Source organism: Gastrolobium bilobum, unplaced genomic scaffold (genome assembly GCF_033153095.1).
Source record: "Gastrolobium bilobum isolate Gb01-03AN ecotype WA unplaced genomic scaffold, APGP_CSIRO_Gbil_v1 utg22576, whole genome shotgun sequence".
Lineage (NCBI taxonomy): Eukaryota > Viridiplantae > Streptophyta > Magnoliopsida > Fabales > Fabaceae > Gastrolobium > Gastrolobium bilobum.
In genome coordinates this window covers 105,682-129,350 of record NW_026895773.1, presented here as the reverse complement: position 1 = coordinate 129,350, position 23,669 = coordinate 105,682, and the positions used below count along the sequence as shown (strand labels likewise).

At 32.7% G+C, this 23,669-nt stretch overlaps 1 long non-coding RNA gene and 1 pseudogene across 6 annotated transcripts; one reads left to right on the top strand and one right to left on the bottom strand.

Moving 5' to 3' along the window:
- The window catches only part of LOC133295762 (myrcene synthase, chloroplastic-like), a 39,329-nt pseudogene that overhangs the window by 14,093 nt on the left and 1,567 nt on the right, over positions 1 to 23,669 (top strand).
- On the bottom strand, positions 10,881 to 15,680 carry LOC133295765 (uncharacterized). 6 transcript variants are annotated; one of them, XR_009749406.1, is made up of 7 exons: positions 15,472 to 15,680; positions 15,124 to 15,247; positions 13,355 to 14,201; positions 13,237 to 13,258; positions 12,633 to 13,112; positions 11,533 to 11,597; positions 10,881 to 11,282 (listed from the first exon to the last, which is right to left on the bottom strand). It is a non-coding gene; the product is annotated as an uncharacterized LOC133295765 (long non-coding RNA). The 6 variants fall into 6 exon arrangements; XR_009749404.1 differs by having other exon boundaries at positions 12,633 to 13,258; XR_009749402.1 differs by having other exon boundaries at positions 12,633 to 14,257.

Below are 23,669 nucleotides of genomic sequence, written 5' to 3'. Positions count from 1 at the left end.
AACTACACTAAGTACGACCGGTCATACCTTAATTAATCATGCAGTGTACGACCGGTCGTACTTAGTGTAATTTACAAAAAAGTTTGTAAACGGATCCTATTCCTTTATTAAACTATAGATAAAATTCAAACAAGTGCTTTACTTCTTATATAAAATTATAATTTTAACAAGTTTTAATTACATGAAATAAATAGTGTATATATAATGGAAAAAGTATTTCTACAGCCACTTTAGATAATATCATCTACAATTATCCCTTTTTTAACTAAGTCTGACCAGTCATACATAGTTATAACAATAAAGCTGTTCTTTTTTTCTTTCTCATAAGACATTGTTGGCTGACGTGATGGAGAGAGAAAATGCAATTTGTTCTTTTTTTCTTTCTCCTGATACATTGTCAGTTGACGTGGTGGAGAGAGAAAATGCAATTTTTATGTATGACTGGTCTGACTTAGTTAAAAAGGAAAGTTATAGATAATCTTATCTAAAGTGGCTGTAGAAATGTTTACCCCATATATAGTTAAGGTTTTATAATTCTCATGTTGAATGAGAATTGAAATATTATGTTGTAGAGATAAAAAGCATGTGGGACCCATGTGCTAGAAAAGATTATATATAAGACCCATGTCAGCACGGAAATCGAAGGGTGTGTAGAAAAATTTTAATTCTCATGTTAAATGAGAATTATAAAACTCATATAATTATCATCAGAAATGTTAAATTCAATAATAGTGCAAATAATGTTATTCTACTACTCAAATGAATCTTTTTATGTTTAAATTCAATAATCTTTTTTTTTACAGGAAAAAGAAAAAAAAAATGAATTCTTTTTTTTTTGGGTTCGGTTAATAACTGTTTAAAAAAAAAAATTGCACATCTCACAAAAATCCATTCTCCTCTCCATACCAGTTTATGAACCGCATCTTTAAATATTCGAAACAAAAAAAAGTTTATGAACGCTGTAATGAAAACCTTAATGAGATGAGACTGTGTTTTTGAATTGTGATTTGTGAAGGATTCCAACAAATTTAGTATAACATATGCATGAGAGTGGGATTGTAGGATTACAGCGAGTTGGCCCTTAAAATCAGAAGGGCTCAGAAATGACTAATTGGCCCAATTCACTTCTTGGTGGATTATGTGTGCTTTCCTGGACTGTATAGAACAAATTTAAACAAATAAAATATAAAAAGCTCTTAATTTCTTTTTTTTAATAATCAAACAAAAACATCCTTAATTTAAATCAAAATTTATGAAATTTTGAAAAGGAATGATTGTTAAGATTTATTTATTAAAACTTGAAAAGTTCTTTGTGCTTTTACTAATCTTTAAGATAATTGATAGAAGTTTAATTTACATAATTTTTCATTTGATAGGTTATAAAATAAAATTAAAAGCTAGACTTAAATCTTGTTCCATTTCGTGCGTAATTAAAATCGTGATACTCTTGTACAAAAAATATTTGGCAATACTCAATATCTCAAAATAAAAAGCTGGGGCCGAGGAAAGGTGTTGGGAAGCTTCGGAGTACAATGCTGTGTTGGGTTTTCACCAAAAATAAAATAAAATGCTGTGTTGGGTACTTGGGTCTGTATGTAAAAAAATGCTATTTATTATCCATGTATACAATTAGAGTTTTATTAATCTCATATAATAGAAGAGAAGTTCTCTCATACTTAGAGATAATCATATGTGAGATCCATTCACTATAAAAAAAGATAAAAAAAAGTAACACGAAAATCGATGTATGTATAAAAAAAGAAAATACTCTTTTACAACATAAAAGTATATTTTCCCATAAAATTATTTAAGTTGAAGACAACTCAAGATTAGTAAGTGACCTATTTGAAGATTTGGGCCCACCTCTAAAGGAAATAAACCCATATAAAAGTTACCAAGCACCAAGCCAAGTGGAGCCGCGGGTCAGTAGCAAGCACCAAGCACCAAGCCAAGTTACCAGTCTGATGGGTCAGTAGCAACAGAATACAATAGTAGGCCCATTTATAAGGAAGCAAAACCTAATATTCAAATGCACATTGAAGTTTGGTAGGAGTCGTGGCGGCTTGTAGTAACTCGCAAGGAGGAGCAGTGGTTCGCCGGTTACGGAGGTTGGGAAGGGGTGATGTTGGAGACGAAGAACATGTAGAGGAGAAACTGCAGGGATTTTTCCTCAATATTCTTCTCACGAGAAACAAATGTTGTAATTGAAAAGGAGAAACCAACCAGCTACTTACGCTATGTATGTTGGGTTCCTCCTTTCCAACTAGAGTATTTCTTTCTTGCATATTTCCTAACAAGCTAAAGAAGCCATACATAAAAAGAAAATTTTCTCATCACTTTTTTTTTCGTATGCTTTCTTCTTATTATTATTTATTTTAGATTTTTTTTATTTTTATTTTTACTTGTTGGGCTTGGCCTTTTGGGTTTAGTTTAGGATTTAGGTTATGACTGTCTCCCAACTTTTCTGTAGTAGGATTTTGTTCTGTCTCCAAGTCCACAATCAATGGTTAACAAGCTCAAGAACCTTGGATTACCTTACCTATTAGTTAGTTGTTATTAAGGTAGTCTTTCTGTTTTACCCTATTTCTAGGGGAACCGTTTCGTTCTATGAAAAACAAAAGACAAAGTAAGTGAATTACTAATCCTTGACATGATAAAACATGATCAAAAGTCAAAACACACTTGATATATTTTATTTGGTACAAATACATCTGATAGATTTATTTTGAGTAAAAGTAACTTTTGGTCCCTAATAAAAATATGATTCCCACTTGTTCATTACAAATAATATCAATATTAATCTTTTTTTTTTGAATAAATTGAATTTTTGGGTAATCACATTTTTAAAAAACTGCAATTATAGAAGGGCTTTATTAATCTCATGCTATATAAAGACAATCATGTGTAGGATCCACCCACTTATAAAAAAAGGAATAAGAAAAAATAATAATAATACAGAAATCGATATATGCGTAGGAGAAAAAAATATTCTCCTACAATATAAGAGTATATTTTCCCATTATAGAATGACCAAAATTGGAGATCATATTTTTTGTTAGGAATTCAGAAGAAACTTTACTCATTTATTTTCTATCAAGAGTCCATTTATAAAGGCAAAGCAGCCTCAAACACCGGTGATCCTAAAAAATAAAATGAAATAAAGGAAAAACTTCAAAAAATCATGTAAGTTTCCAATTACTTATCACATTTTCAAAAATTTGAATCGTTTATATTTTATTTTTATTTTTATTCTGGTATTCAAAAAGGGCATAGCCCCAGAAAAAAAAAAAACAGGAAGAAAACAAATTACAACCACCAACTCAAAACAAAACTACAATAGAAAAGCATACGAATAAAACTAAAACAGAAGAAACAGCAGACTCCTAGAACAGCTAGCAGAAACAACCAGGTTCCAGAATATCAGCAAGAACAGCTAGCAGAATTGTCCAGGTTCCAAAATATCAGCAGCAAGGAGATTTAGCAGCTCCAAATGAGGTGATGAAATTGAAATAAGGCCGGGGGGATCATCCAAGGCCTTTTTTGCAATCCAGTCCGCACAAGAGTTACATTTCCTTGGGATTCCAACTAGGTGAATAGTCCAATCCTTTTGAAGAAGAGCTCGAATCTTAGCTACTAGAGGTAGCTTTCGAGAATCATTACCAACAGAGGTAAGAAGGCTTAAAGCTTGAGATGAATCCGATTCCAAAGTAAGGTGCTTCCAACCATGGCTCCAGGCAAAAACAAGACCATGGTAAACCGCCCAGAGTTCCGCAATGAAAGGGGAACAACAGCCTATGAAAACAGAAAAACCACCAATCCAAGAGCCACAACAATCCCTTATAAGTCCTCCACAAGCTGCCCTATCCACAGCTACTGCTCCATCAACATTCAGTTTGAGAATACCTTGAGGAGGAGCTAGCCATTTTGAGGGAGTGGTAGAGGAGAGGTTGCTAGAGGAACCTTTAAAGATCCATCGCTTGCAGTACTAATTTTCCTCAATAAGCTCAGTTAGGAAAGAGGATGGATCATCCGATCTTTTAAAATTTTCTTCATGCAGGTCTTTGTTTCTCCATAATCATAGTGAATTACAAACCGTGAAAAAGGAATCCCTCCAGTCCTTTGCATTTCGGTTCACCAGATTAAGATTGAAGATCAACCAATCATGAAAAGAGCTAAAATTAAAAAAGTCCAAAGGGAGTGGGTGGAAGATGGGGAGAAGCCAAACCTTTCTGGCCTTGGAGCAGTCTCTGAAAACATGCACGCAATCTTCCACCTTATCAGGATAGAACATACAGCTATCCGAACCTCCACCACATTTGGCTATTCTATCTTTAGTTAACATTCTTCCATGCAGCATCTTCCACATAAGGATTTTGACTCTTTCCTTTCCTTTCCATTTCCAAATTTTGTCCCAACAAAAGTCCGAAGCAGGTGGATTGAGAGACATATTGTTGCAGTAAGCAAGTTTAACAATTGATTGGCCTAAATTCCAATTTTTCCATGTCAATATATCTTCCCCAGCTACACTATCTGGATGCAGGATTGTAATAATCCTGTTCACAGTATTTTGATCAAAATGGTGCAGTAGGTAAGACATGTCCCAGCCCTCTTCAGAACAGAAAGCATTTTGATTTATTTTAAGCTTAGCAGCTTCATCAGGGGGGTTAGTTGCTATGGATAAAAGGTTTGGATTTGTACCTATCCACCTATCTGTCCAAAATTTGATCTTCTCCCCATTTCCAATTTGCCAAATGGTGTTGCTAAGCATTTCATGCCAGATTCTGCAGAGGCTTTTCCGCAAATGAGAATCATAGGATTTGCAAGAGGCTTCCTTTAGCATATCCTTTTTCCTAGCATATTTTGCAGAAAGGACTTGAACCCAAAGCTGATGAGGATATTGAACCAAGTTCCAAGCACATTTTTGGAGGAAAGCTTCATTTTGTTTTTTAAGGTCTAAGATACCTAAGCCACCTTGATTTTTTGGGAGCTTTAGGTGATCCCAACCAATAGCTTGATGCTTCCTATGAGAATCAGAGTCACCCCAAATGAAGTTCCTTTATAATTTTTCAATTTGCTCACATATACCGGTTGGCAATAGGCTGTTCTGCATGTTAAACATGGGAATTGCTGAGATAACAGACTTTGCTAAAGTGATTCTCCCTGCCATCGACAAACATTATTTTTTCCAACCGTGAAGTCTATTGTTGACCCTTTCCATAATGTCCCCATAATGAGAGTTGCTAATGCGGCCATGCTTCATTTTATAGCCCAGGTATATACCCAGGTTCCTTGTGTGAGTAAAACCACTGATTTCCACAATAGAGTTAGCAACCTCCGGAGTAACATTTTTGGAGAAGAGAATGCTGGATTTGAGGAGGCTAACCTTTTGACCAGACATATTACCAAACTTGTTGAGACAATTCATGGTTACATTAATCTGATCAATACTTGCTTCTCCAAAGAGCAATAAATCATCAGCAAATAAGAGATGGGATATGGTAGGCCCACTTTTCCCTGCTTTCATAGGCTTCCATTCTTTGATCTCCAGAGAATCCGCAATCAAGTGGGACAGTTTCTCCATGCAAATGACAAAGATATAAGGAGATAACAGATCTCCTTGTTTAAGGCTTCTGCTGGGGGATATACTACCTGCTTTAGTGCCATTCCAGAGAATTTCAAACTGGGTTGAGGTAACACAGTGCATAATTAGGTTAACCAAATTATCTGGAATGTTCACCTTAGATAAGCCTTTGTGGATGAAATTCCAGGACATTCGGTCATATGCTTTCTCAAGATCAATCTTTATCGTAAAGAAACCCCTCTTCCCTTTCATTCTATTCATTGAGTGAACCATCTCCTGGGCAATCACAATATTGTCCTGGATTTGTCTATGAGGCACAAAGCTGACTTGTTGAGGAGATATGAGCTTGTTCAGGAGGGGCTTCAACTTACCCACAATAAGTTTGTTAATGCCTTTGTAGATAACTGAGCAAAGAGCAATAGGCCTGAACTGGTTAATTTTTTCAGGTTTAGCCAGTTTAGGGATGAGGACAAGGAGGGTTTTGTTGAGTTCTTTCACCTCAGATGGATTGTTCCAGGCTTGCTTCACACAATCAGCTACTTGGTTCTTCAATAATTCCTAGTTTTTTTGGAAGAAAAAAGCTGGGAACCCATCCGGACCAGGAGCTTCAGGCCATTCATAGAGAAGAATGCATCCTGAATTAAGGAGTCTGTAATTGGATTTTTCAATGCAGCCAATTCGGCTTCCTCAATATCAGGCCAGTTGTTCTTAGTCAAAACCTAGGGTCTGTTAAAATCTTCCTCAGAAAATAAAATCTCAAAAAAATTATGAATAAGTCGAATCAGATTATTACCTTCCCTCACAATCTGACCTTCATTCTTTAATTCTCTGATTCTATTTCTGGCTCTCCTAATGATGGTGGTAGTATGATAGAAAGTAGTATTACGGTCCCTGTCAGCTATCCACTTACATCTGGCCTTTTGAAACCATAATGCCTCCTCTTGCTCCAACACCCGGTTCAGCTCAGATTGAAGAGCTTTGTCAAGGTCAGCATGAACTGTATCTGTATGATTAGAAGAGTAATTCTAGTTTTCCTGGATCCTCTTAAGCAGGCACTCTTTTCTCACTTGAATACACCCAAAAACCCTTTTGTTCCAGGATTTGAGAGAGGGAACAAGGGTACTCAGGCTGTGAATGATCTTCAAATGAGGCTTCCAGGAAAACTTGAGAAAGTGGGAGAAGGAGTTATGCCCTTGCCAAGCCACCAGGAACCTAAAGGGTCTCTCTTTCCAAACATGATCTTAAGGGAAAAGCAAGAGTAGAAGGGGGTTGTGGTCTGAATTCAAACGAGGCAGAGCACTAACAGTAGCTTCCCCAAAAGCTGTTCTTCACTCTGCATTGGCACAAATTCGATCCAGCCTTTTAAACACTCTATCAAGATGAAGCCACTTTGGTCCCCTCCAGGTAAAGGTTGACCCTTTGCAGCCCATGTCAAGCATGTTACAATCATTGAGAAAGGTAGAGAACTTCTGACATTTTGCATGATTGACAGGAGTTCCTCTCTTTTTTCCCTTGGTTGAGGCAATCTCATTGAAATCACCCATCATAACCCAAGGACCCACCACATTATCACTAATTCTCTTTAAATCCAGCCAAAGACCCTCTCGGATCTCCTCTCTTGGGTTGGCATAGACCACAGTAAGGCAGAAATCAATTCCTTGAGATGTAGAACAGGAAATGTGAATAAGCTGGCTAGTTTGCTCTATGAGAGAAACATTGAAGTGATCTTCTTTCCATAAAATCCAGATGCCACCCGAAAAACTCACTGCATCTTCTAGAATAAAGTTCTTGAATCCAAGTTCCTTTATCTTTTTTTTTTTTTGCACAAGCTCCACTAATTCTTGGTTCCAAAATAGCAACCAAACCAAACTTGTATTTTCTAATGAAATTTCTAAGGGTTGTTTTGAAGGGCTTTTTGGCCGCACCCCTACAATTCCAAACTAGGCAATTCATTGGGTAACTGTATCGGTCCCAGGATTGCAGAGGTCCTGGATACTCTCTTCCATATGCTCAGAAGCATCTTCAGTTATATTTTTCTCCACTTCCATACCATCATCAAGTTCTTTGTTTGGAGGTACAGCTTTCCTATGGTCTTCATCACTCTCAGGTTTAGTGATATCCATAACCGAAGGTTTGTCCGCAACTATACACAAGTTGCAGGAAGGCATAGGACTGTCAGAACCATTAATGCTAGTAGCCAAAAATTTTGAACAAAAAACCCCATTAGCATCAGCAGGAGATGCTCCCTTTTGCTTATAACTAGCAGGTTCTGGAGGGTGAGGGGAAGCTTTACTCTGCTTTCCCCTGTTGGCTAAGTTACTGGATGAAGGGAGTTCTAAAGGCAAAGGATTTTTACCAAATCGGGGGGATTCAGACGTAAATACAAAGGTATTTTTCTTCTCAACCTGCTTAGGTTTATAGCTGGTTTTGACCGGAGATTTTTTGAGGACCGAAGGGGTTTTCTGGGGAGCTGTTTGAGATGTAATCTTGGACGGGAGGTTCTTGATGTTTTCCTTATGATTCTCCTTGCTATTGTTTATAGCTTGTTTTCGGGCTGGGTTTCTCAACAAAGAAATGACTTCAACCTTTTGAGGCAAGGTCTTACTACTATTGGAAATATCAGCCCCGAAGGGTCTTTCTCCTTTTCCTTCGGTCTTCTTGGGAGAGGCAGGTTTGGAGAATTTTTTTTTGGACTACCATCCAAGGACCTACTCCTTGATTAGCTGGAGGTATATTCGTCTCAGTTGGGTTGGTTTCCTGGTTATTATTAACAACCTCTGTTTTTTCTGATTCAGGGCAGTGTTCTGTATTGTGGCCATATTTGCCACATCTAATGCAAATCAGGTACAGTCCTTCATATTCTACTTTGAAGGTTTCATTCTCCAGGATGTACTCACCCCTAAGGGATTTGGATAAATCTAAGTCAACACATAGTCTCGCAAATTTCCCTCTGTCTCCCGTAAAAGTATTTCTATCAACTTTCAGAACTTTTCCAATTGTGGTTCCAATAAGCTTTAGGAAAGGAGTTACACAAAATTCTTGGGGAATTCCTGGTAGCCGAATCTAAGCTGCAACCCTATGGATATTAGCTTTGTGGGGATTGAAGAATGGCTCCCATTTTCTGATTGCAAGATAGTGACCTATCAGAATCCAAGGTCCTCCAGTTAGAGCGAGGTTCAAGTCCTCCAGACTTGCGAATTTCACAGAGAAAAATCATTCCCCAAGTCAGCTACAACAATGGAACCTGTCTTGGCCTAGAGCTTTTCAAGCTTAGTTTTCATGTACATGACTCTCACTCTCTTGCCCAACAGCTTGACGATGATAGTGTTTCTCCAGGGGCTCCTCAATCTCTGCTTTGCTTCTTCTGTGCAGCGTATTCGAACAGAGCCATCTTCACCGAATATGGTTTGGAAGCCAAACTCATCAATAGTACCAAGGCTCGGGTCGAGTGGTTCGCTAACTTCCTCAAGGGTATCATTGTGCCAAGAATCATATTCTCCAGCAAGATGTGTGTCAGCTCGAAGGGCCTCTGCAAAGGACTTAGGTTTTGCAGAAGGGATGCAATCCTGAATATTCCCAAGGCTCGCCCCTCTGTTCGTAGAATCTGGGAGAGAATTCCTCTCCGTTCTTCGATCTCTTGATGCTCTTACGCATTAACTCCTGTGTCTCGAAGGAATTGCTTGACGGACCACCACGTTCAATGAGTGTTTGACGTATAGATTCTGCCAATCAAAGTGATCAAGAATATCGAGTAGGTATTTCTCCACGATTGATTTTGTATTAGCAGTATTGACCCTATGATGGAGAATTCTATCCCCATGCCCATTTACGATGTTTCCAGGGTGGTTTCTGTTCTCTTTTTTCCTTCATCTGGACATTTTCTTTCAAGTGGTTCTGCACAGATATTGGAATTTCTCTCATAACTTGAGTATTAAAGTTCTGCAGTAGTTGTTCCAATAGGAATTTTTCCACAGAGATAATTTTTTTAGGGATTCTATTTTCTCATAGTTATCTCCTACTATAGACACATGATGTGAAGGGGTCCACCACCTATTAAAAAAAATGGTGGCATAATTTTTTATGTGAGAACAACATGAGATAGTTATCTCATGTAAAATAAGATAATAATTTCCCTTATTTTTATGAATGAGTATGTATTCATCCATTTAAAATTAATTTTTAAATCATTTAAATTATAAGAGTTAAGAACATCTGTGTTTGTATTTTCAAATTATGTTTTGAATTTGAGTTAATTAAATCAGTTTTAAATAAATTACTTCTTAAAGCTTATTTTTAAAACTTACGTAAATTTATTTTAAATTTTCAAGATTGAAATAACAGCATAATAAAAAAAAAATTCATATTATTTCACGTAATAGAAAATTGAGTAACAATATCTTATATAGTATAAAGTAATGTTTCGATTTCATATGAAGAAAGAACAATTGATTTCGTTCTTGATTAGGATTTGACTTCAAATAATCTTTTAGATTTGAGTTAGTTAATTCGGTTTTAAATAAATTATTTTTCAAATTTTATCTTTAAAAGCTATTTAAATTAACTCTAAAATTCCGTCGAAAATGATGTTTTCGACGGAATTTTCGACGGAAATGAAGTCATCGAATATATCTTCGTGGGTAACGATTTTTTCGACGGAATTACAGATTACGTCGAAAAATTTCGACAGAATAATTTATGTGAGAAGTTTCAACGGAAAAATAATTCCGTCGAAAATTTTCGACGGAAAATGAATGAAATTCTGTCAAAAAATCTTATCTCAATTTGTGATGGAAAATAAATTCCGTCCAAAATTTTCGACGGAAAATGAATGAAATTCCGTCGAAAATTGTTGTAATGATTTTTTATGGAAAATGAATGAAATTCCGTCAAAAATTGTTGTAATGGTTTTCGACAGAAAACTGATTCCGTCAAAAAAAATTGACGAAAAACCAATGAAATTCTGTCGAAAATTTTTGTAATGATTTTCGACGAAAAACTAATTTTATCGAAATTTTCTGGTAATAATTTTTGACAGAAAATATATTCCTTCAAAAAATCTTGAAATATTTTTCGACGGAATATAAATTCTGTCGAAAATACTCGACGAAAAATGAATGAAATTCCGTCGAAAACTTTTGTCTCAATTATCGATGGAATTGCTTTTCAGTCGAATTTTTTTTATTTCTCTCTACAAATTAATACCAATTTATGTTTTGCACTTAATAAACAAATATAATAAAAGTAAATAACATATCAAAATCATCCATGTCATATAATTTCGAAAGAGTCTTATATGTATAAATGTCCAAGACATATACTAATCAAAAGGGAGATAATATACAATAGTCCATCTCATATGCATCCAAACAAGATACAAAAGTCATGCTGGTGGATGAATTGCATGATTGTGGTCATCACGTAGGTCCTCATACAGGGGTTGAGTTTTGTCATCATCCTCAATATCTAATAATGTCTCAAGAAGCCTCCGCATAAGCTTCTCTATTTTTTTCATTCGCCTATGCATCATAGCCATGAGACATTCCTCTTGCTGTGCAACTGTACCTTGTAACTGCGTAATCAATGTGCACATCCTGTCACGCTCCTGCTGGGACACTCCAAGTTGTAGCCTACTAGAGAACCAATATTGCTTATATGCTCCTGTGTACCTAACCCTTGACTATAATAAGCTCCTGGAAGCCTCCTTGTATTCATAAAAAGGGTATTAGTATTACCGAGCTTTAAAAATAAAATATTATCATAATCTCCTTGTATTTACTAATAGCAAAAAAATTAACTAGACAAAAATATTTCAATTGACATATGTCAACACTTAATTCCATGTGTAAATAATTTGTCTTCACCAGAATCATATAATATGGAGTCAAAAATGACAGAATTACTACCCAAAAACAAAAAGAAAAACTTATCAAAAAACAGGGTTCAAAGCTTACCAAAACTTAACCCAATTATGGAAAGTCTTCCACTTCTGGATCTCTGGGTCCAGCCACAAAATAATCTACAAACAGAATAGTATTAAAACATGGATTTCAATTCAATATCAAGGTGGAACTTCTATCATGAACACTATTGTGGAGAGTAGGCTACATAGAGCCAAATGGAAAGGGTTCAGAGTACTGGTTATCATAGTGGGATCAAAACACCCATGATAAAATTTTAAACTAATGTATTTACAATATAAAGAATCAAAGATGAAATTATAAAAATTTACAAAAAAAATAAAAAAACCCTTTTTTATAATAATAATCTGTTAGGTTATATATATATATATATATAATGCTACGTTACGTAACTTCATATAATCTAACGTAAAAGTTAAGTTTATATAATATAATACTATATAAAGTTAAGTTTATATAATATATAATATAACGTAAAGTTAAGTTTATATAATATAACGTAACTTTATATAAAGTTACGTAACTTTATATAATATAAAGTTAAGTTGCGTTAGTTATAATATATATATATATATATATATTTATATACTTCCCTATATTTAACATTTCCCATTGCATTTCAGCCCCATCAAACGGTTATAATTCCTAGGATACACTCAATGATATTATACATGTTCTTTAAGGCCTATTACTATGAGCAGCTATTATAAATAAATGAATTAATTGTGAACTCCAGTATGTTTTTTACATTTTAGTGGGTGATAGATCTAAAACTCATGCATTGTAGCAACCACCATGGAGATTATAAGGTTTCTGCTGAAAGCATTGAAGCAAAAAATTAAAATTGAGCATACAAAACTCTAACATATGCGGGGTAAGAAAAATAAGCAATGAAACAAAAAACTTCAGAATGATCTTTGCATACCCTTGACAATATAGAAATACCATACAAGAAGAACTAATCTGAACGCAAAGCACATAAAACAAACAAGCATTGGACCACTTAGATTCTTGAGCAAACAATAATTTACAATGAAGTTTCATAGACAGTAATGGCTAAGCATGAAGAGATCATATTTAAGTAATGTACTTTATCTGTATTGAAGAGAAAAGGCAGTATATTTAGCACTCACATCCCGTTGACCGCTGCTGATTGTTGTTTCCAAAATCAATTGTGTCCGGCAGGTATCTTCAACACTCAAATAACAACACGGAGAATTAAACGAAATGCAATATTTCAATTGCCAATAAACAAAAAGATCCACAATCACTAGGGTAGCCATTAAATAATGCTGCCTTGGCTTGTTCACATGCATGAAAAAAAAGGTGCACATGTTTAAGAACTTACAGTTCTTCCTCTTCCCCACTTTTCAAGGCATTCTTTGCTATTCACTGGAATGCTTCTTCGACATTAACAGTATGAAAAGAAGAATTAAGAAAAAGAAGAAGAAACTGAAAAGGAATATAAAAAAAAAAGCCAAGCATTTAGCAAGTGACACACATTTTATCAGCTTCTCAATTACTCTGAGCCAGAGTCATAGTGGACTTCATATGGACACAAACCCAATTTCCAGACAAGAATACCAAAACCTTTGTCCCTTGTGTCTTATTTCCTACTTATTATAAAACAATTGACAATCAACTAACAAATATACTTGGTCTACAAATTAACAGAGCACTAATTTTTTAGAGAAATAACAATTAAAAATAAATATATCAGTTAAGATCATGGGATACCTTGAATGCATCTTCATCGGTTCTATAATCACCAATATAAACAGGAAAGACATCAATATAGTTGGCAAATCCTGTTGAAAGATAACAGTAAATGAGCTAGAATATCTAAACTACTGACCTCAGAGCGTAACTGGTGTATGACGCTGGTATTCTCAAACTGTTGGGGTCGATTCAAAGAGTTTGGCTTGATATATCGAATGTAATGCGGCTCTGTTTTGTTAAGCGTTTTCATGAGTGCTTGAAGTTGTTGCTGAGGTCCCCATGCACCATATCCACACACAGACAAGAAACAAAAATAATCAGCAACATAAAATCTAATGTGTTATTACTTTAGTGTCCTATACAATTTGTTCATCATAATGGATCACCTTAAAAGTTCAATAAAAGACTGTAGTATATATATATATATATACATATATTTTGCATGTTTATCTGTTACAAATAAAACCAAGAACCAAAATCGAATGTATTAGATTAAAACTCATGGAGTAACTCTAACAGAAATTCCAGGGCCTTCCCTTTGTCCATTTACTAGTGGGATGAATCTCTAGTACCTGTATTAAACAAATGGCATTAAATATGAGATATCTCTAATTTGTATCAAAGAATAAGGATGCCTCGCATGCACAGCTTAATGTATTAAAATAAAGTTTACTAGACTTATTTCCTGACAATAACCAAATGAAAGTGATTGGTTTTTTTTCTTTTCCTCCATATCAATTGGCTCTTCAGTGCCACCAAATGCAATAGGCACTATCCTATTCGACAAAACCATCACATACTGAAGCATTAACAAAAAAAAAATATAAGACACAAATATAGGAGGCCGAAGAGGCTTGCATAACAAAAAAAAACCATTAAAATAAGAAGGTTTGCATAACCAAAGTTCCATACCTCTAGATACTCTACCTGTAAACCAGGATATTGCGAATTATGGAACATTTGAACAGAGAAGCAACCTCCACCTCCACAGAGTAACGCAATCAACCAGAGAAAAGAGTTATTAGTATCATAGCATCCCCTAATATAACATTGTAAAAAAAAAAAAACAATAATCAATTACAACCCTCATAACCACGGGTTATGATCATAATTCCCTGGATAAATAGTAAATTTCATTTCAAACCAAGACACTGAAATTGAGACGCTAATCATATGCAGGACTTAACATCAAATTCGTCATCATAGGTGCCACTGTGTTAGAATTATACATACAAAAAAATATCCCTACCATATGAATATCCCTACTATATAAATCAAAGTTCCACCTTGTATTCCTCAAAGAAATTCTCGACCCAATCCTAAATTCCCACCCCATCATGCTTTCATGGACTCCTCGGCCCACACTCTCTTGTGTGGCACTTAGACAATATTGGACATGCAATTTCTACACAAACTCACTTGGCTGAGATACCTCATTCACCAAGGTTGCATGTTCAACACTTAACATGAGAACCTTAGGCATGAAAGCCACTTGGCAAAGGCAAGTCATGCATGATGGCCATTTGTCCAAGGCCATTAACCAAGCCTCCCTCTCATTCACTTGGTCATTCTTTCACCACATTCATATAAACCAATTTTATTGCTCACATTACACGCGTATAAAACAAACCATATATAGCATTTTTTTTTAATTTTAATGGATAATGTACTCATTATATAAATTTGTCCCCAATTCTCACAACAAATATATTATAAATACACAAATAGTATATAGCTTTGTTAGATATAATATAAATACACAAATAGTATATAGCCTTCTTTAATACTTCATATTTTCTTGACATAGCATAACTTCCATTATGATTAAAAAAAAAGTGAAATTTAACTTAGTATGCATTAGCTGAAAGTTAAAAGTTAACTGGAAGTGTATATCACTAAATATACCACAGTTTGTATTATGCGAGGAAGCAGGCTGGAGGTTTAGTGTTGACGGGCTTTACCAAGCTCTGTCTTTGAGATAAACTAACAGCACCTCCATCCAAAATCCTAAACGTTACAATTTGCGGAGCTGAAATCAAAAATATTCACAATTAAACATCTAAACCCACAAATAAAAAAAATCCTAATAGAACATCTAAACCCAAAAGAAATAAATCGTAGAGAAAATAGCAATTGTCCAGTATCGTCCCCAGTAACCATATGCTAGAACATTCATAGAACCAACAAGAAAGAATTTTTCATATAAGCAAACTTAACAAGATTATGGAGAATGAAAAATGGAGTGAAGGCAACCTGAAGAAGACCCTCTTCCATAAGCTGTGCATCATCGTTCATAGAACCCATATTCTCTCTCCTTCCAATATGAGCGAAAGAAAGAAATAATGCAATTTTTTGAAGAATATTCAGATATTCTTCGAAAGCGTAAGAATCTACATGTTAAAGTATCGATGTGGTTGAAGAGTGATTGGGGCATGAGAGAAACGAAGAAGAAGATGATGAAGGTGAAAATGAAAAAGGAAGCGTGGATAACTTGGAAAAAAGCGGGACCTTTTAGATTGTGAAAAAGTAGAAGAGGGAAATAATTTGGATAAGGAGAAAAGTAACAAAGAGTGAAAAATCTTATTTTTTTTAATGATTATAATATGTGTGGTAAAAAATAAATATAACATATAATATAAAATAAAATATACAATTTAAAAGTTTATCTTATGGCTATGCAATTACATCATATTTGTCAAATTTAAAAATTAATACTAAATTTTTTTAAATAAATAAAGTGCTTCTATGCCTCATCGGGATATCATCAAATGAAATTAATAATGAAAATTTACATTTCAATAATATTTCAAGTTATTTACTTTGGGATTTATTCATAAATTATCTTTATAATTTTTCATTTTATAAATATCTTTAAAAATAGAATAAAATTTATTTAAAATAAATTAAATATGTATTTTGAAAATAAGATATTCCATTTTTTATTTTAAAATTCAAAAATTTAATTTCTTTTTTATTTGATATATAATTCTTGTTTTTATATGTAATATTGAAAATTTTAAATTAATTTGAACAAGCTAAGTTTATCAAAAGTTAATTAATTTTACTTATTTAATTATTGATTTCCTTAATTTTATCCGATCAATCCAATTGATTGGTTTCCTTGATTTTATCCGATCAATCCAATTGATTAGTTTCTCAAAATTCAGCCAATTAATTTAATTAATTTGTTTCCTTAATTTTGGTTAATGAATCCAATTGATTTGTTTCCAATCAATCTAATTGTTTTATTTCCTTTATTTTCTTTATCTTCAATAAATCTAATTTAATGACTATATTTAAATTCAAATTTCAAATTTCAACTTGACCCATGAAACCACCTGCTCTCTTTTGTTGTCTTAGAGCTAGTTGAGTTCATTGAATGATCAACCTGTTATACCTACATGGGTCCATCTGACTCTCAGATTGTTTTTAAGACAACTATGTACTAACAATTTGGAATTTTGAATTTTTGACTTTAATTCAAAAAAAGTACACAAGCAGATGGAATTGAATTTGAAAACTAGGGGTGTTCATCAAACAATCCAAACCGATTTAAACCGCGGTAACCGAACCGAAAAATCGATAACCGAATAAACCGAAAATCGATCCACTATATTAATTTTTCTCTACCTACTTGGGTTTTTTCTCAATCATAGCCCCCAAAATTTTTAAACCCAAGGCCCATTAACCCATGAACTAGATCCAGAAAAAAACCTAGTCACATTTTATCAATAAAATTTCATCTATGTAGAGGTTCATATCAATGACCAATCACAATTAATGTACCAAACACAATTAATTTTGATTGGTACATTCATTATAATTGGTAATCGGATCTATGGATATCATGCCCAATCGCATTCTCACCTCATCAAAATTTTTTTTCATTACTTACATTTTCTGTGATAATTTTATTATTATTCACAAAATCAAAATGACTAGATTAACCCAATATTTAAGAGTTAAAGGTGGATTTGAATTAAAAATATCACAAGGAAGATAAGTGCTTTAAAAATTAAATCAGATATCTCATTCACCAAAAAAATTAAAAAATTAAATCAAATATAAATCTAAACTTATTCATCAAAATACCGAATACAAGTTCAAATAAATAAAAAAATTAAGGCCCTATTTGAATATTGTTTCTTAAAACATTTTTTTGAATATTGAATATTGTTTATAAAAACAATTCATAAATATAATTTTTTTCTCATTCATTTATTTACAATTCTTTTTTGATTTATTTTTTTATAATGGTTTTCGACGGAATTCAGATTCCGTCGAAAAAATCATAAATATAATTTATTTTCTGATTTATTTATTTATAATGGTTTTTCGACGGAATTCATTTTTCGTCGAATATTTTCGACGGAATCTGAATTCCGACGAAGAAACCATAAATATAATTTCTTTTGTGATTTATTTTTTTATAATGATTTTCGACGGAATTCATTTTCCGTCCAAAATCTTCGACGGAATCTGAATTACGTCGAAAAATCCATAAATATAATTTCTTTATGGTTTATTTTTTAATAATGATTTTCGACGGAATCCATTTTTCGTCGGATATTTTCGACGGAATCAGAATTCCGTCGAAAAAACCATAAATATAATTTCTTTTGTGATTTATATTTTTATAAATGTTTTCGACAGAATTAATTTTTCGTCGAAACTCTTCGACGGAATATAAATTTCGTCGAAAAATCCATAAATATAATTTCTTTATGATTTATTTTTTTATAATGGTTTTCGACAGAATTCATTTTTCGTCGGATATTTGCGACGGAATCTGAATTCCGTCGAAAAATTCATAAATATGTTTTTTCTGATTTATTTTTTGTGTAATGGTTTTCGACGAAATTTATTTTCCGTTAAAAATCTTCTAAAAATTCATAAATATAATTTCTTTTAACATATATTTTTATAAAAAATTTCGACGGAATTCATTTTCCGTCAAACATCTTGGACGGAATCTGATTTCCGTTGAAAAATCTTCGACGGAAAATAATTTTCGTCGAAAACTTCAACGGAATACTTTTTGCGTTGAAATTTTCGTCGAAGACTTTGACGGAATATTTTTCGTCGAAAATTTTCGTCGAAAAATTGGAGTTTTTTAGTAGTGTAAATCTTCAAGATTAAAATAAGAGCATAATAATAAAAATTCTCATATTATTTCACGTAATTAAAAATCGTGGAAACAATATTTGATAATAGGATAACTTCGAAGGAAAATTTGGCAATACATTAATAAGAAAAAATTGCAAAATCAAAGAAAAATTTGATAATAAAATAAGGAAAAATTGCAAAATCAAAGAAAAACTTGGTAATAAAATAAGGAAATTTTGCAAAATTACTAAAACAAAATCATCATAAACCTTAAAATTATTTGCTCGCTTCAATACAAGCTACACAGGAATCTCTGTATAAGTCATTATTTAAAAGTCTTGAATGAGAATAAATTTAAAAAATAAAATAAAAACTAATAAGTAAAGTATGGACAGACATATATATTAGGCTTAACCAGACTAGGATCTAATCAATAATTGATATGAAGATTTCTTTTTCTTTTTCTTTTTGTAATATATATGAAGATTTCTGAAATTAATTAATATCAAGTTTCTTGATGTATCAACCCTCTTTATTTCTTACCACACAATAAATTTAATTTATTAATAAAATAAACTTTATGAAAGTCTTAAATGAGAACAAATTTAAAAAACACTGTAAAAACTAAGAAATAGAGTATGAACGGGCATATTAGGCCACTCTGAATTTAACCTAACTAGAATCTGATCAATAATTGATATGGAGATTCCTTCAATTAATAAGAATATAAGTTTCTTGATATATATATATATATATATATATATATATATATATATATATATATTGGTGAGGAAGTTTCTTGATATATTAATTCTCTTTGTTGCTTACAACTCAATTAATTTCTTAATTTAATTTTTTAAAATAAAATAACAATTTAAAAAGTCTCACAATAGGTCAAACATAACCATTAATCTCTATTCTCAGAGAATTAATGAGTACAATATATTTTATATATAAAATTTCAAAATTTATATATATATAACTCAACCAATTAATTTATGAATAGAAATTTCAAAGAGCAATCCGGACAGTAATCAACACTCAATTGAATAAATAAAAAGAAAATAAGTGTAAATTAATAAAAATCTAAATATATCATTATTCATATCAGCTAGAAGATTTAATATATCATGATTAAGGGAAGAAGAAAATAAAATTATAAAATTAATCCATTCTTATATGTTGCATATCCCTTGCTTAGAGCGGTCATGATTAGGATTTTATTGCATTCTTGAAGAAAATGCAACTGATTCATTCTTGATTATGTTTTGATTTGGGTTAATTAATTCAGTTTTAAATAAGTTATATTTTTTAAGTTTATCTTTAAAAGTTACGTAAATAATTTCAAATCTTCATTAAAATAAGAGCATAACAAATATCTCATTATTTCAGGTAATAAAAATTAAGGAACAATATCTGATATACGATAGAATAATGTTCTGAAGTCATAGGATACCTTAGAAGAAAAATTTGGTAATATAATAAGGAAAAAATGCGAAATCAAAGGAAATTTTGGTGATAAAATAAGGAAAATTTACAAAATCATCGTAATCGCTTAAATTATTTGCTCACTTCAGTACAAGGTACAAAGGAATTTCTATATAAGTCATTTACCATCTCAAGTGATGCATTACAAGAATCATCGAGGCAACAATGCATTCTGCTACTGATCAATTTTCGATGATGTTTGGAAGTATACCTAGGCAAGTTATAGAAGAGGAAAACAAAGAAACAAATAGCAATCATGGAACTCACCATGCTACAACATCAAGTCATGCAAGAGTGAAAAAAATGTACCCTTGCAAGTTTTGTAATAAAAAGTTCAGCACTGGCAATGCTTTGGGTGGGCATCAGAATGCCCATAGAAAGAAGAGAGAAGCAGCAAAAAGAGAAAAGATTCTTAGCACGACATCTGCTTATTACTACTCACTTTCTAATTTCCAATCTCACCGTTTTGACTTTACTTCAAACCAAGGTCAACTTGGTAGCGTGAGAGCAGGATCTCAACCATTATTCGAGAATATGCGTAAACCCTATTCGCCTTATATGCAACTCAAAGATAACTCGTATCGTAATTCATGGCTGGGGCAACAGATGGTTAATCGTGCACAACCAATCATGCATCAGACAACTTTGATGCCCCAAGAATCAAATCAATCTGCTTATTCTTCCATGCAAGGAGGAAAATCACAAATTTCAGAGCAACAACAATCACAAAGATCTTGGAGTTTTACTGTAAAGGAGATTGATTTTATTAGCAAGCTTGCACATAATAAGAAAAATTCTGATCAAGCAAACAATTCTTCAAGGAGGCCTCATGATGAAAATATAGAGGTGATTGATTTGAGTCTCAGGCTTTGAAGTCATAAGGCAGATCTAGATCAATGTAGAGAAATTATCTTTAATTTATCAATTGTATTTTTTGGGGGGTAAATTAGGATTTTAATTATTTTTTATATTTAATATTTGTGTTGACGTACTTTTCTGAATAATTTTTGTCTCATATGTTTAATTCCCTTTATATAGATTTCAGTTATTTTTCTTTTCTTTTACATTTGTTTACTTTTCACTTTCATCCATGTTTAATTTAGCATTATTTTTATATATCAAGTATCGAAAAGTGAATATTGATTGATTACTTTATATGATTTTATTTAAATATTAGTAAAATAAATTAATTTGATTGCAAAGTTGGATCCAAGAGTGAAGAACACCAACAATGAATGAATATGAGAGTATAGCCCGTCATTATAATTCGACTAAGAAAACAAAGAATGAATTAATACTCTTAACAACGAAACAAACCCCTTCGGCGATCGATGTTCATGAAAAGCGTTATTGTTAAAAAATAAAAGGAACATGAAATCGCATCCATTTAGACTCACTCAATGACTCACACGATTCAGGTTTTCTGAGTAATGAAGAAGTTTCTAGGCAGAATATGCAGAATCCAAAATAAAGTTGATGCCAGCCAAATGCCGAATGTGGTAAAAACTTTTTTCTCTTAATTACCCTTAGAATTTAGGGCTTAGAAGAAAGGATTAGGATTTAGGGAAAAGTCCCACACACCATCTTCTCTGAGCTTTGAACGACAACAACTACCTTTTACAATGCGTTGCCATTCTCTGCTGCTATTCTTTCTCTTCACCAGCCTCCGTTTTCCGTCACTTTCTGTCCCTTTGTCGCCTTCAGAAAACGTCACCCCAATCAAGGATACTAAGAGAAGGAAGAATATCAGCATCAGAAAGTCCGCAAGTACTTAGCCCCAATTCTTTAAGGTAGGGAAAACTTTCCAAGGAGGAATCATCGAGATTAAGAATTTCACTCATCATGTCCATGATCGCGGTCATTCATCCAAGATGATGAGGCAAATTGATGATTTTGCAGGGGAGAGAGAGAAAGGAGCTAGGTTTTGTAGGTGGGGACCAGAAAGAAAGGAGCTTGATTGGGGACAGGTTTGTTTAATTATCATCCATGTGAAAGTTCTAATTTTACTTGATTTGTGTTACTTACGGTCTTAACTTGCAACCTACTCTACTCATGTGTAACATGAATACTTTAATATTTAAATTTCTGTAGATAGTATAAGGATTCCCCATTGTATGTAGAAAAGCTGTTTTATTAGACAAGGAGAAACAAAAGACAGACATACATACATAGGGGAGGATTACTAATACTGTTATGGATATATAAATATCATATCTCAACTACTCACCTAAGAATCTACTAAGAGGTAGATTCATGAATATCTCAACAACATTAAACAGTCAAAGAGCACAAGATAAGGATCACATCCCAACAGAAAGGGAGCTGAACACTAATGCAATCTGGGGAGCTCAAAAGGCCATACGAAGAAGGATAACGAGGAAACTTTTATATTAAATATGTCTCCTTTAGAAAGTATTGATAGAGCAAAAATAAATATGTTTTTAAAAAAATACTTGTACGAAAAAATGTTCTCTTTTTGTATTACTTTTTTCCAAGTCTATCTGGTCCAAGGAAAGCAAACCATATGTCTGCTCTAACATGTGAGCCTCTGCGTTTTCCTGCACCAGATCTACAAAGGTTGAGAGTTTGATTGATAGCACATATGGCCTCATCCTGCCAGCTAACATTTTCAGAGAGAAATTGATTAAGAGCTTTGAAATCTACTGATTGATAGATGATGGTTTTATGAGGTCGAAGTAGTATCATTCATATCAAACTCATCACTTCCACCATCACGGTAAACATATTTCTCAAGAACAAAAATAAATTAACGAACAACAACAATAGTGAGAAACAAATTATGTATGGACAAAAAAAATAGAAGGAAAAACTCATCTTGCTCTTGCAGGTATTAAAGATAGAAAACATAAGGACTTTAAGATAAAAGATAAATTTTTACCGTGTTGAATTTTGAGATGGTGCCCAAGGCTAAACATAAATATTTAATCATTTAAAAGTAAGGACATTTTATTATATCATCTCGTTCATGATATTGTGTTATGGAAAAAAATACTTGTAGAAGAAAAAAAGATAGAGAAGAATGTCATACCTTCCACTGAGGAAGTAAAGAAATACATATTCTAGTGATTCCAAATCATTCCGTCAGCTTTACTCTACAATAGTGCTACAAAAAAAAATGAAAAATATTACATGTTCAACTAATAGAAGAACAACTTGATAAGATGAAGAAGATAAATAAACAGAGAAGAGAAGAAACATATGCACAAAAGCTAATTACCAATTGAAAAGACCCAGTAACACATATCTTATTTATACACAAAATAATTTCGTTTTTTAATAATTAAGCCCAATAGTGGAATATTAATAGGGTTAACAATTACCTATGCAGAAAGTAGTGTGATATTAATGATGAACTCTTTTCCCACCTTTAAGTTTAAATTTTGAATTTGAATACTTTTTCACCTACCAATGTAAAAAGTAATGAGATATTAATACTTTTCCACCTACCCATGTAGAAAGTAGTGGATCATCAATACATGTGTCTTCCACTATATATTTTGAATTATTCTTCACACCCACCAATTTGAAATTTTGAATTTTAAAAATTTCCAAAATAAAAAACATTTCAAATTCTTTCAAGTGTGAACACAAAACTGAGAATGAAGCACAGAGCGACACATCATCAAAGTTTCCAATGGTGGGTTTAAGATTCTATATATTAAAATTCTCTCTATTTGGCATAAATTTGAAAGCATACAATATTGTATTGTACTTAAATAATAAAGAGTATTGTCAACTCATTTTACTTAGGGAAATAATACTCTCATGCTACATGAGAGTAAATCAATTTCCTACTCAAATTAGTTTTCCGTGCCAATTAATTTTTCTTTTCTTTT